At 42.7% G+C, this 12,922-nt stretch overlaps 1 long non-coding RNA gene across 1 annotated transcript in view; it reads right to left on the bottom strand.

Annotated features, from left to right (window-relative positions):
- Positions 1 to 2,890: 2,890 nt before the first annotated feature.
- Positions 2,891 to 12,922, bottom strand: part of LOC109291462 — an 11,287-nt gene continuing 1,255 nt past the window's right edge. The window contains exons 2-3 of the long non-coding RNA XR_002095847.1: positions 12,467 to 12,582; positions 2,891 to 3,013 (exon numbers count right to left, since the gene is read on the bottom strand). This is a non-coding gene — a long non-coding RNA (uncharacterized LOC109291462). The remainder of the gene's footprint in view (positions 3,014 to 12,466; positions 12,583 to 12,922) is intronic.

Below are 12,922 nucleotides of genomic sequence, written 5' to 3'. Positions count from 1 at the left end.
TGGCAGCTGGAGACATTTTGCCAATGGATCAGATAAATCCTTTGCTGTGTCATCCATCTTTTTACCCCCAGCATTATTTACGTCTTACCCCCTGAATTAAGAAACAAGTACATGAAAACTTCAGACAGTCATTTGACATTAAGGGATGAACTCCCTGGAGTTTTGTGCAGGTTCAGTGGTCCATTTGCGCCTGTCCCTTAAGGGAACTGCGACCATAAAATTCTATCACTGCTATAATCAGTGGAAGCTTTGCCAAAGACTTCCAAAAAAGGAGCCCCACACACTTAGAAAATACAGTGAGCACCTAAAAATTCTCACTCTCATAGAGGTCTGGTGGTCCTGCTCGTGGTGGGATAGGGACACTTAAATGCCAGGTTTGAGGACCATCCTGGTGTATGATGGGTTGGGGCATCTAAACCCCTGCCCTCACCTCAGGGTGGGTGTGTTAACCAGTTGTGGGCCAGGCTCACCAGTGAGGGCATCTGAGCCTATGGGAGTGTTTGACCCCATGCCCTAGGAAAAAAGCGGAGTTGTGGGCCGGGCATGTCAAGTAGAGTGACACCTGAGCCTATGGGAGTGTTTGACCCTGTGCCCAATGAAAGGGCACAGTAGTGTGGCCCTAGAAGAGGGTGGAGTTAAGAGGCTCTGGGAGAGGGCTAAGAGTGGGGCCTTAGAGAGGAAGGGGTGGAGTAGTGGCCCAGTGAGGGGTGTGGGGGCAAAATCAACCCTGCAAATCACCCAGTGTTCACTCAGATGAGCTGCTGGCCAAGGCAAGAAGAGATGAGCCTGATGGCCCTCCAGGGTTGCTCAAGGGGAACAAGGGCGGGGCGTGTGTGGCCCAAGGGGGCGGTATGGCAGAGACCCATGATGGGTGGTGTGAGAGCCCTGTTGAGAGCAGGGGGAATGAAAGAGACCTCGGTGAGAGTAGGGTGTTATGTGTGTGGCCCAGAATGGGGCAGTAAGCAAGAGGCCTAACTGCACCGAGTTTGGTCTGGCCTCAAGCTGAAGGTGTTATCTGCGAGGCATGGGACACATGTAGAGGTGGTTGGAGTGTGTACATTAGGCCCTTGACATCAGGGTGGACTGAAGGGCAGCCTCCCACCTATTAACATCAAAACAATGGAACATCAGGGTGTGGTAGGTGGGAGAGGGGGGCAGCTGGCCCAAGTACAAAGGAGCAGGCTGGTCTCCCAACCAGGCCATGAGTTGGCTCCTTTCGTCACAGGGTGCATCTACATGTTCATCAATGTGCAGTGGTTACTGTACATTAAATTTACTACTTGTATAATCAAGTACTAAATTAATGTGCAGTAACTGGTGTTACTGTGCAGTAGCACCAGTGGAGACCTTTTAAATGATGTTACTGCACAGTAGCCCAATAATACTGCACAGTTGTGCATTAGCACATCGCAGCACAGACAGTGTTACTGTGCAGTATTATTAGGCTACTGCGCAGTTAGTGTCTCATTTAGACACACCCAGGAAGTATGATGTGGATCACTGTGAATTCTCTCATAGGGCCATGCTGAAGTTAACTTAATGGTTAAATAAAAAATAACCTTGAGTGGTCATGGTTTAACATATAACACATCATATTATATTAGGTCTGATGAATTCAGCTGTGTTGACAAGGACAGGGGTTTAAAACAGCTTTGCTAAATTTTTAGTCAATGTACTAGTAGTCATATACCTTGACAAAAAAACCCAACATGGAAATATATCAAATCAATACAATGGAGAGGCAGGTTATATCATTTTTACATTAATAATATTGGATTTTCTTACAGTGAAAATTATATAGAAAACAGCTCTCTAAATCACTGGTAGTCCCTCAATGCAAGGAGGATACTCTTCCAGTAAATAGGGGAGTAATTGGTGAGTTTGAAATCACTGAGGCCAATTCAAGATTTGCATGTTTGACTACAGACATGGCAAAACTCTCTAGGGCTAGGTACAGATAGTTAAAAAGCCTGAGGCTGAATCGATTCAGTCTTTGCAGGTTATTCTAAACTGGACAGATTAAACTGAAATAGAAGTAAACACACTTATTTACCTTTGATTCAGGAAATGCAGCTACATGCCTGCAGTGGCTCAGGCCACAAGTTGGCGGGTGCTAGAGCATGGCTCTGGCACGTAGCCAGCATGGGCAGTGTGTTCACCAGACTGGGCTGCATGCTCAACCAGGCCTGCTCCCCTCTACCCTCCTGCACCCTTGTCAACCAGCCCTCACTGCTCCAGCTTGGGAGAAGAGGGGCAGGGCCAGCCCTGCTCTCTGAAGTGGACACCACAGCCCAGCCCGGGGCTGCAAAGCAGCACCCTCATGCCTCAACCAGCCCTCCTATAGCATGTTGAGCTGGTTTGGAGCAGCTCCAGGCTGGCAAGCTGATCCTGTGCCCCCTGCCAGCTGAGGCTGCTCTGACCTGGCTCAACGTGCTGCAGTCCCCAGGTGCACATTCAAACATGGAGCCCAGGGGCAATAAACTCTGGTGGGATATGCGCCAAAGTTTATTTCTTCAAATTAATTGCATGTACAGATGTGCTCGTGGTCTAGGATTCTGAGAAGAATATTTGATGAAATTAAAAAAACCCCACTTTTGCATCTTTTGAAAATAAAGCTGAACAAATTCATAATCTGGGAAGTTATATCGTTATTTTGTTATTTTTTCATTTCTGAAAACTGCCCAGAGCTACATGTAAATTGGTTTATAATGGATGACAATCAGTTTTTCTCATGCATCACTAAAAACATACTTAACTAGATGTAAGTTGTTTTGGGAGGGCTGTAGGTACTCAAAGGAAGAGACGTGTAAGGATGCAAGAGTTGCAAGGCTGGAGAGAGGATGTTATTAAAGTATTGTCAATAGAGGAGGTCAGAAATTTATGGTGCTCTTAGAATAAAGAACAGAAAAGGCTTTTGAGAAGTTTGTTTATTTATTTATTTGCTACTAACAGTAAAGAGTCTGTTTCCTTCCCAGCAGCCTTGAAATAAGAAGTGCCAAATCCAAGTTCAGCCCTGTATTTGGATATAAAGCAGACTTGAATAACACCCTTGGAAATACCTAGCGAATTCCTGATAGTAAATCACCATCATCCTCCTAAACTTGACCTTTACATCCTTCCTGAAGAAGAACAGCATTAATCATGAAGGGACTGTTCAACACATTCCACTGTGGGAGTCTTGTTGCTACAGTGTTAACCTGGAGGTGTTCAATGGAAAATTATAAGGAATCCTCAGTGTTGGAAAGCTTCTAGTTTCATGATGCATTTCCCTTCCCGTAGGCTAGGCAAGGGGCTTTGATTTTTAGTTTCATCAACATGCATGTAAATATAGCTCCAGGTTAAAACTGAAATTTGTCTACAGATTTATGAGTCAAGCAGACGTTCTGTCACTGGATTTGTTCACTTTACTTGAATATCACCCTCAAAACAAGAAACTTGCCTGAGCATCTTTCTGAAAGACATCCAGCCTTTCAGATCGTTTCACATCTGAGTTGTATACCTGGATTGTCTGACACACTAATCCCTCCCCACTCTTGCAGGTTGTGTGAGTTATATAGTAAACCTGGAAGAGCTCCAGGAGAGCTCCTTCCTCAATGCTTCCCATTACAGGAAAGCCTTAGCCTTCTACCCTTTCCTTATTAATTAACTTTGGTTGGATAATACTGTTTCTACCATATTCCTGATAATCTCTATATAAGCATAGGAATATGTAACTAACCTCCCCAGGAATATGCAATATTGCTTTTTAAAAACACAATAGTTAACACGCACAAAACCAAACTAGGTAATATAACATGCATAAATGTAACTTATACCCATCTTAAAGCCCCTCTATGTTACTGGAGTGGAAAGAACCCTGTTGTCATTGAGAATTAGGTCCATTGACTTGAATAGAGCTGTTTGTGGACTATGGTACTCTAGAACATGTGTAAAGATAACTAAATTTGCTCTCTGTAAGAGAGTAAAAGACAAGTTAAAGAGGTATTGTAATTGTAATCAGGCCTAAAGCATGGCTCCTGGGGGATTAGTTAAACCTGGGAGCAAGGCCTTAAAAGGAAAGATCTAGCCTAATGCAGAGGAGTGTAAGGATATTTGGTAGTGGGATGGAGGGCTGCTGCAGAAAGCTTTGTAAGTATGGTTCACCTGAGTCCTGTAAATAAGAAGGTGGCCTCGCCTTTTCTCTTTGAAGACTTAACATTTTTATTTTCCCTATGTAGTGATGATAGGCGAGTCATCCCTCTTGGGCCTGAATGACTGTTTTCTTTTTTCTGAGTGAGTCTATGTTGACCCACCAACTTGTGAACTGCTGATTTTTCTTGTTTCTTTTCTGGTTGGATTGCAGGGAGTGGGATCCCCTAGAGTTCAATACTTGGACCCATGCTTTTCAACATCTTCATGAATGATCTTGATGGGGTGAAAAGCACACTGGCAAAGTTTGCCAATGACACTAAGCTTTGGGGAAGTGTGACCATGTATCTGGGTAGGCTGACAATCCAGGAGGACCTAGACAGGTTAGCTATATGGGCGGACCAGAACCAGATGCTGTTCAACACAGATGTGTAAAGTGCTCCATCTAGGAAGGAAAAATTCACAACTAACTTACAGACTCAGTGGTGCTACACTAGCTAGCACTGTTTGAATTATGACCTGGGGGTCATAATTGATCATAAAATGAATGAGCCACCATTGTGATGCTCAGTTAGCAGAGCAAACAATATGTTGGCGTGTGTCAACTGATGCATCTCAAGCAAAACTAAGGGAATTATTCTCCTGCTCTACTCGGCATTGGTGAGGCCACAGCTAGAGGACTCTGTCCAGTTCTGGGCATGTCCAGAGAAGAGCCACTCGTATAATTAGAGGCCTGAAGAGCAAGCCATACAAGGAAAGGCTGACGCACATGGGACTCGTCAGCCTAGAAAAGAGACAACTTGGCAGCTTACAAATATATCAGAGGAGAACATCAGGGGCCAGGTGAATAACTAATTCACCAAAGCACCCCAGGGGAAAACCTAGAAGCAACCATCATAAACTCCTAGGTTTCAGACGGGATATAAGGAACAACTTCTTAACGGTTCGTGTGACTAGTTTCTGGAATAGACTCTGAGTGGGGGTGGTGCAGGCACCTACCCTGGAGATCTTCAAAAGGAGACTGGATGTACACCTTGCTGGAGTTATTTGATCCCAGCAGTCTTTCCTGCCGGGGCTGGGCCAGATGATCTCACAAGGTCCCTTCCAGCCCTAAACTTCTGTGAATCTGTGTCCTGGAAACAGTTAGACCCTGGGGGCACTTTGACACATGGTCCCAGGGTGGGTGGGTGGTGCTTTAGGGTGGCTCCAACAAGCCTTAGTTCAAGCTTCAGTTGATGAGCTTTAGTTTAAGTGCCCCTGTCACCATTTTTAAGCATGGGGATGCTGATGCATGAGATGCAGGAGGCTGCTGGAGCACAGTAGTTGCCACTCCAGTTGACTCAATTAACTCAGTCTGTTCCGATGTACTGGAATTCCAGCATGATGCAGCAGCCTTCACGCTCATGTACAGGTGCCCTGGGTGACTTGGCTGGAGTACTAAGTCATGGGATGAAGCAGTCCATTTTAAGGCTGGAGTAGCTTCCAGATTGGAGTACTGAATGAACAGAATTTGCAATGCTGTCCCCAGTCACTGCAGGTTGGGGATAACCACCTATACCAATACACAGCTTCCATTTGTGTAATGAGGTGTTTAAGTACTTATAAATACAAACTGACCTACCATAGGTTCTAGGCATGTGTGTTTCTGATACTCAAATATATTTTCCAATGCTTTGGGCATGTCTTGGGTAAATACAGAATGAGGTGTCTTAACATATGATGAAGGATTGTAGAAAACAGCATGAATACCTGCATGCCTGGCTGTCTATTTGTAATATTGAGATTTGGTCTGGAGGTGGGGTGTCGAGATAAACAAAACTGTAGTTAGCTGAAATATACTTTGCTCTAACTCTTGATAACAAAAATGTATTATTAGTTCAACAGCAGGATTAAAATTATTGAAAACTACCCTATTTCAAATGTAATCCATTGGCATTCACTGTGCTGGTGCAGCTAGTACTTGTACCAAGGAAGAATTTTTGACTCTAGTGACAGATGCCAGTTTTTGCATTTTAAGTGAATTAATGCAATGGATCACTAGTCTGTATCAGTCCTTTAGACAAAAATGATCTATACTATGACTTCATCCTAACACTTGCAGAGCATGCATGTTAAAGTAATTATGCTATTTTGTATATGTGGATGAGTGCAGACCACTCCAGGAAATCAACTCTTGTGAAGTGGCAGGAGGCTCCTAGGGAGAAGTGTTGTATTCTCCAAATTCCTCCCCACTTTCCCTCTTCCTGCTGCTTTACCAAATACAGGAGTTTGTTTGGCTGCTCAGCATGGGTAACTGCAGCAAGAAAAAAGGAACAAAGGTTCAGCCCTGACCAGCTACCCCTCTGACCAGGTTGGGCTGTTTCTCCAAAAGATATTGCCGTGGAGGAGCCTTAGCACTTAACAGCTACAGGACTAATATTATTGTGCTTTTAAACTGAGGAACTTGAGTTGGGGGGTAGATCAGGGTGGGCAATTATTTTGGCTGGAGGGCTGCTTAATGAGTTATGACGAGCTGTCTAGGGTGGGGCTACCCCTGCAGCCCCTTGATAGGTTCCCTGCCCCCTGGTCACCATTCTGGGACCAGAATTCCTGCCCCTAACTCCTGATCTTTGCTCCAGAAGTAGTCCTTTGGGGGTGGGGTGGGGGGGTGTCTAGGGGGAAAAAATCCACAAATCGTATACTAAAAAAATCGAACTTCTACTATAAACGTTTACAACTTTTTTCAAAAAATAATTTTGCCCTGAGTTTTGTGTTTGCATAGCGTATATAGAGGCAATTGCATCATGGCTCAAAATAAAGCCTTACCCTTATACAACAATTGGCAGACTGTGCATGTTTGAAATCATAGTAAATATTACAGAGCAATTGCTCAGAACTTATTCTAACTTTAATAGTGCACAGATTTAATATCTACCAAGCATCCAGTGTGACAAGGACCTGAGAGGGGAGTCTTGGTCACAGCAGGAACAGCACTGTGCTGCCTTGCTGTAGGATCTGGGCCAAAGTAACCCACTCTCCTCCCCCTTCTCTTCCTGCTCTTTCGTGGTTGGCGCTGTCTTTCCCCTCCCACCCTTCTGCCCTCCACCAAAGTGCAGGGGGATTTGCTAATTGTAAATATTTATGTTACTATAAAACAGCTTCTATAGGGACTTAAGCTTAATTCTTATTCGGTGGAAAGACAGGCTTTCTTGCTGAATTTGTGGAACAAAATTTCCTGGCTTGTTCAACATCCACCTTGTTGCACAGCCTCAAGGCTCATTTGGCCACAGCAATGCTCAGTTTATCCACAATCAAACTAAGCTTTTAGTACTAAGGAAATAAATTACCTATTAATGAAATTGAAGCAAATCATCCTAAAGTGGAAATGTAATAATAGCTGAAGCCTCAGTTATGGTAAAAATGTCAGGATTTGAGATCAACAGATGTTGTCCTGTATTACTTACAGAATTTTTGGACCCCAGTACATGCACAGGAAAAAAGTAGTTCCTGCCCCAGAACTGTCTAGCTTTTAGAGTGGTCTAAAAATGCAGAGGTAGATTCAGTGATGAAAGCTTAGCAATCTATAATCTTTTGATGGAAAGCACTATAAATAAGCTCAAAGTACTATCTCTTTCAGGTTTGTGCTGAGCAATGTATATATGCAGATTACAACATAGTCTGCGTCTTGCTGCATGATAAGTGATGGCACCTGCAATTCCAAGTAGCTGTACTAGTGACTAGTAGAAAGGCAAGACTGTTACCTTATGAGATTAAAAACATTTTTGTTCAAAGCTAACTGTATGCAATATTACACTTAATTTACATCTCAATGGGGTTCATTTTAAGGTCTGTCATCACTGAAATGTCACTGTTTGCTGATTTTAATCTAGATTTAGAATAAACCTGCACGCATAAGAATTTGGCTAAATGCCTTTTTTTATAGTGCAAAAGGTTAAAAAAAATTATTGTTTAGCCATAATCATGGTACATAGAATTCAGACATGTTTAGCTTTCAGAATTATAGATCTTCAGTATTTTGTGTTTCCATTAGGAATTTTTAAATTCTTCATAATGTCTAGCACAGGCAAAGCTTTAGCACCTAACTATTAACTTTTAGGCACTTGGGCCCTCACAGGGCAAGGCATTTACTCTTCCTATGTAATGCATGGGGATTTTTAAGTGAAAGTTGAACTAGAATGGTGATCAGAAGAATTTTACATACTGAGTGGAAGTTTGCCCATGGCTAGCTAACAGGAAATATTAAGCTCAGTGATGTGTTTGAACTCTCACCCTTCTCCAGCATTTAGGTGACAGTGGAGATAAAGGCATATTTACTTCACAGTAAACTGACTTTATCTGAAATAAAACGAGAGCAGGCACAGGACCTATAGCCTTGCTAAGACGCTGCTCAAATCTAGGGTAAAGATGTTTCTGGAGAGAATTATAATATCAATGCACACAAGCAATTACTGGTTCCCTTTCACCAAGGCACTGTAAAATCTGAGGTAAATAACATTATGATAAAAGTGTGCGTCTACAACTGATTTAAGACTGCAAACTGTTGGGTCCCTCTATTCAGCATCCAGACACTGCAATCCTCCCGAGGGTCAGCAATCAGCCATTCTTTTAAATGAAGAATCAAAACTCATTCTTTCACTTCTTGAAATGTAGCTGGATGTGGTGGTGGTGACGTGAATGCCATTGAAGCCCAGTTTTTGTAAAATAGTTTAGCAGCTGGGGCACTTGTACATGTGATGAGGGTTTAGTCTCCTATGCCCCCTAAATTGAAATGGTAGGTTTTTTTAATTGAAACCCACTGTTTCAATTTAGGCTGCTGGCAGCTTGTCCCCCAATCATGGGAGAGGCAGGCAGGCTGTCGGGGGGTGAGGGAATCGCATCCCTTGCTGCTTCTGCCTTCAGTAGATATCTGTTGAATGCATAAGTGGCAAGGGGCCCACTCCTTTGTTTTTGTTTTGTTTTGTTTTTTTTCTGCAGAGACCACCCACCTCTCCCATGGTCAGGGAATGAGCTGATAGCTGCAATGTGTTGTTGCAAACTAAACTACAACAGAATGTAGTTGAGTCTGCAATGATGCAAACTCATCTAAAACTGCAAAAACTGGTGCAGCTAGGCACTGCAAGAATATCAGCCCCTGGGCTGTTTTAAAACAACAAATAGACATGGGTTGGCAACTTATTGGCAGTCCCTCAATGCCAGGTGCATGCCAGGTGATTCCAGAGAAGTCGGGTATCCCCGATCAACGCTGTGTGAAGGATTACAGGGGAATGTCCCTTGGTCAGGATCCGATCCTCACTCATACTGGGAGTCTGGGCTTGGAACAGCAATTCCCGTTCTGTTCTCTCCTTTCTTTCCCTTTCCTGTTGGTCACCTGACGCACGCGCTTTTTATATCTAGTTTTATGCTGATTTGCTGGCCTTAGGGCCATTCACAATCTTGTTTTATAGCTATTATCCTATGGGGTTAAAAGGTGTTAGAAATTATTATAATAAGTTACTGCCCAAGCTCGGGTTTATCCAATAAGCAAATTGCAACACAGCATCTTCAGGTTTGAAATTAACATTACCCTGCCTAAATTCAGCCCCTTCAGAACTCTCTGACTGCTTTTTTGAGAGATCCAGTACATTTCAAGAAAGGACAAGCTAGGCAGTTGAATCCAGTTTTTTTCATCATCAAGGCTAAATTCTGAGCAAGAAAGAACTATTAGGTCAGCTAATTTCACAGCTGTAGCTTTGTCTTTGAGGCCTAGTAAGTTCCACAAACAGTTACAAGTTACATTTGTGGGTTACAAAAATACAAGCTTTATATTGGACAAAAGTTCCAAATGCTTCTAAGAAGCACATATTTATTGCTTATTAATTGCTTTGGTTCTGGCCATCACACTCCAGTGTTGCACAGTCTTTCTGGATGGTAATTTTGGGAACTAAGGGCCACTTTCTATTTTAAACTGGTGGGTGTACTTCTCTTAGATTGGAAAGCCAAACTTTGGGAAGTCAAAGTTTTTAGTACAACTTCTACTACTCTGATAACCTTATGAAAAACTCTTTTAATGGTGTTTTTCAACAGAACAGAATGCACTTTTTCCAACTGTGAACTGCTTGAACTCAGCTCTGTAATCTGATTCTAATATGTGCAATGCCAGTAGCATAATAGTGGGGAGGGCGTGAGTAGAGGGATGCAAAAATAACAGCAGCTGTGCTGCTAGCCTGGCCATTGTTGTGCCACCAGCAGCAGACACTGGTACTGCCCCATGAGCAGCTACCACCCAGGGTGCTCCTGTATCCAGTTCATAGATTAATAGATTGTAAGGGGCTGGAAGGGACCCCACAAGATCATCAGGTCCAGCCCCCCTGCACTAGGTAGGAAAGGCAACTAGGGTCAGGTGATCCCAATGAGGTGACAGTTAAATATCCTCTTGAAGATTTCCAGGGTAGGTGATTACATTACCTCCGGAAGGAGTTTATTCAACAGTCTGGACACTAACTGTGAAGAAGTTTTTCCAAATGGTGAGCCTGAAATGGTCTTCCAGGAATTTGTGGCCATTACTCCTAGTTTTCCCTAAGGGTGCCCTGGTGAACAGTTGTTTGCCAAGCCCTTGATACATTTCCCTGATATAGCAGTAAGCTGCTACCAAGCCCCCTCTCAGCCTTTTCTCTCTTTTAGGCTTAAGAGACCCAAGTCCCTCAGCCTTTCCTTGTATGGCTTGCCTTGCAAGTCTCTGATCATATGGGTAGAGCTCTTCTCTGGACTCTCTCAAGCTTTTGCATGTCCTTGTTGAAGTGCGGTGCCCAATACTGGATGCAGTACTCCCAGCTGTGGTCTTTCCAATGCTGAGTAAAGTGGACGAATTGCTTCCTTGGTTTTGCTTGAGATGCATCAGTTGATGCATGCCAGAATATTGTTTGCCTTGCTGGCTACAGCACTGCATCGCACTAACAGCCCATGTTCATACTATTGTCTATTATTACCCCTAGGTCCCTTTCAGTTGTGGTGCTAGTCACTTTGTGAAGACATGACTGAAACCAATTGAAACAGATTATTTACCACAAAGATTTTTTTCACAATGCAAATGGTATAGTATGGACTATCAAGTTCTTCAACAGGTTTGGCTTTTTGTTTAATTTACCATAAAACCTACTAAAGAATAAATTACTATTAATAATAACTTACTTCATCTTCTCCTCTCTCTCAGTACTTAATAAGATGGAGAAAAAGACAGTTACATTAAGCTCAATACAGTTAATAATATAGGCAGGGAAGACTAGAGAGAGCAGCGCTGACCAGTCTTTTTGGCAGCTGTGCTACAAGTTCCACCATTAAGGCGAGGCAGGTACATTGTGAAGATGCAAGCATGAAAAACACTTAAGTACCTAAATAGCTTTGGACCACTCTGGTCCGTATCTGACTTGGAGCAACTCCAGGGTAATGGTTGCCAGGACTAGAAAATCTGGCCCTTAGTTCAGTGTATCAAAGTATTAACATGTATGACTACGCTAAAATGTGATATTACCTTCCAGTTAGTTAATGTCTCATTTTGCCATACACTGTTCCTTCATCTTGTGGAAACAAAAATGGGAGATGGGATATAAAAACAAAAGCAAATGATCAAGACATTACATCAGTCAAAAATGATGATTTTTTTTGTGCAACTCTTTTGGATGAACCAAAAACGAATAAGGAAAGAGTTAGAAGGGGGTGGCTGGAGAGTAAGTATGGCAATGACATGAAAGAAAAACTGCAAAAGAAAAATTGAGCCATTTACTGGTGCAGTAGTGAAGCAGGAAAAGGAGAGACTGAAACAGAAGACTACATGCTTTAGGATTAAAGAAAATGGTAGAATTGCCTACTAAAAAGGGAGAGAAAGACGAGTAACTTTGAGTTTAGTCATTGACCCCGAGTAAACAGCTGAAATCCAGTGGCATCCAAGAAGAGATGCTGGACAGTCAGAGATACTAGTCTTCAGGGCAGGTTGTGGGAGGAGATGTAGGGTGTAAATCTGAAACTCCTCAAAATGGCAGTAGTAAAACCACACATAGTGCCACAAACAGTAACGTACGAGGCTTCTGCAAGCCAGATATTGGTCATGGATGCTCAACAAAATTAAGAGCTAAGAGTTCCAAAATCTCCAGAATGCTGTACAACAGACTGTAAGCAAATATTTTTAGCAAAACTCACGGTTACAAACTCACCACCTTGCCTGTCATTTTAGATCTGTAAAGTTATCTTTGCAGTGAGATGCATTAGAATCTTTAAAATGAAGAGAGATTAACACTGATATTTTAAGCTACTCGAATGGCAGGCCAGGAGATGTGTAAGGAAAACATTCATCACTTTGTCGTACCTGGTCCACTATGTAGGTGTGACTTCTGCATCTGGCATGCCTCCCTCATCTCCCTTTGCTTCACACACTTTTTTTTCCCCCTCCTCATGTACCCTTATGGAAGCCAGAATTTGGTCCTGTAAACTCATAAGGATAAATGGAATCCATTACTATTTATAATCCAGTGCATCATAAAATGAAGCAGTATGTCTGAGCAGCTGTCAACTGGAAGAAGCTATTTTAGCATCTCTCTTTTCTGGAGTCAGTGACCAAATACCAGGGGTCTTTTATGGAGGAGTCAAAAAGTTGGTGAAGAGGGTTTCTGTTCCTTTGAACATTATGAATCTGAATTTGTATCAGAAGCAGTGCTAACTTAGTTGCCTTAACCAAGTGGTCCTCAACCTCTTTGGCTCAAGGCACCCCTCAGAAAATGCCAACTCTTAATTTTAGCTTTTTTTTTTTTTTTTTTTTTTTTAA

The sequence above is a fragment of the Gavialis gangeticus genome, unplaced genomic scaffold (genome assembly GCF_001723915.1).
Source record: "Gavialis gangeticus isolate Ggan-Ray unplaced genomic scaffold, GavGan_comp1, whole genome shotgun sequence".
Taxonomy (NCBI): Eukaryota; Metazoa; Chordata; order Crocodylia; family Gavialidae; genus Gavialis; species Gavialis gangeticus.
Note: the sequence above shows the minus strand (reverse complement) of the source record. Positions and strands in the feature narration are given on the sequence as shown.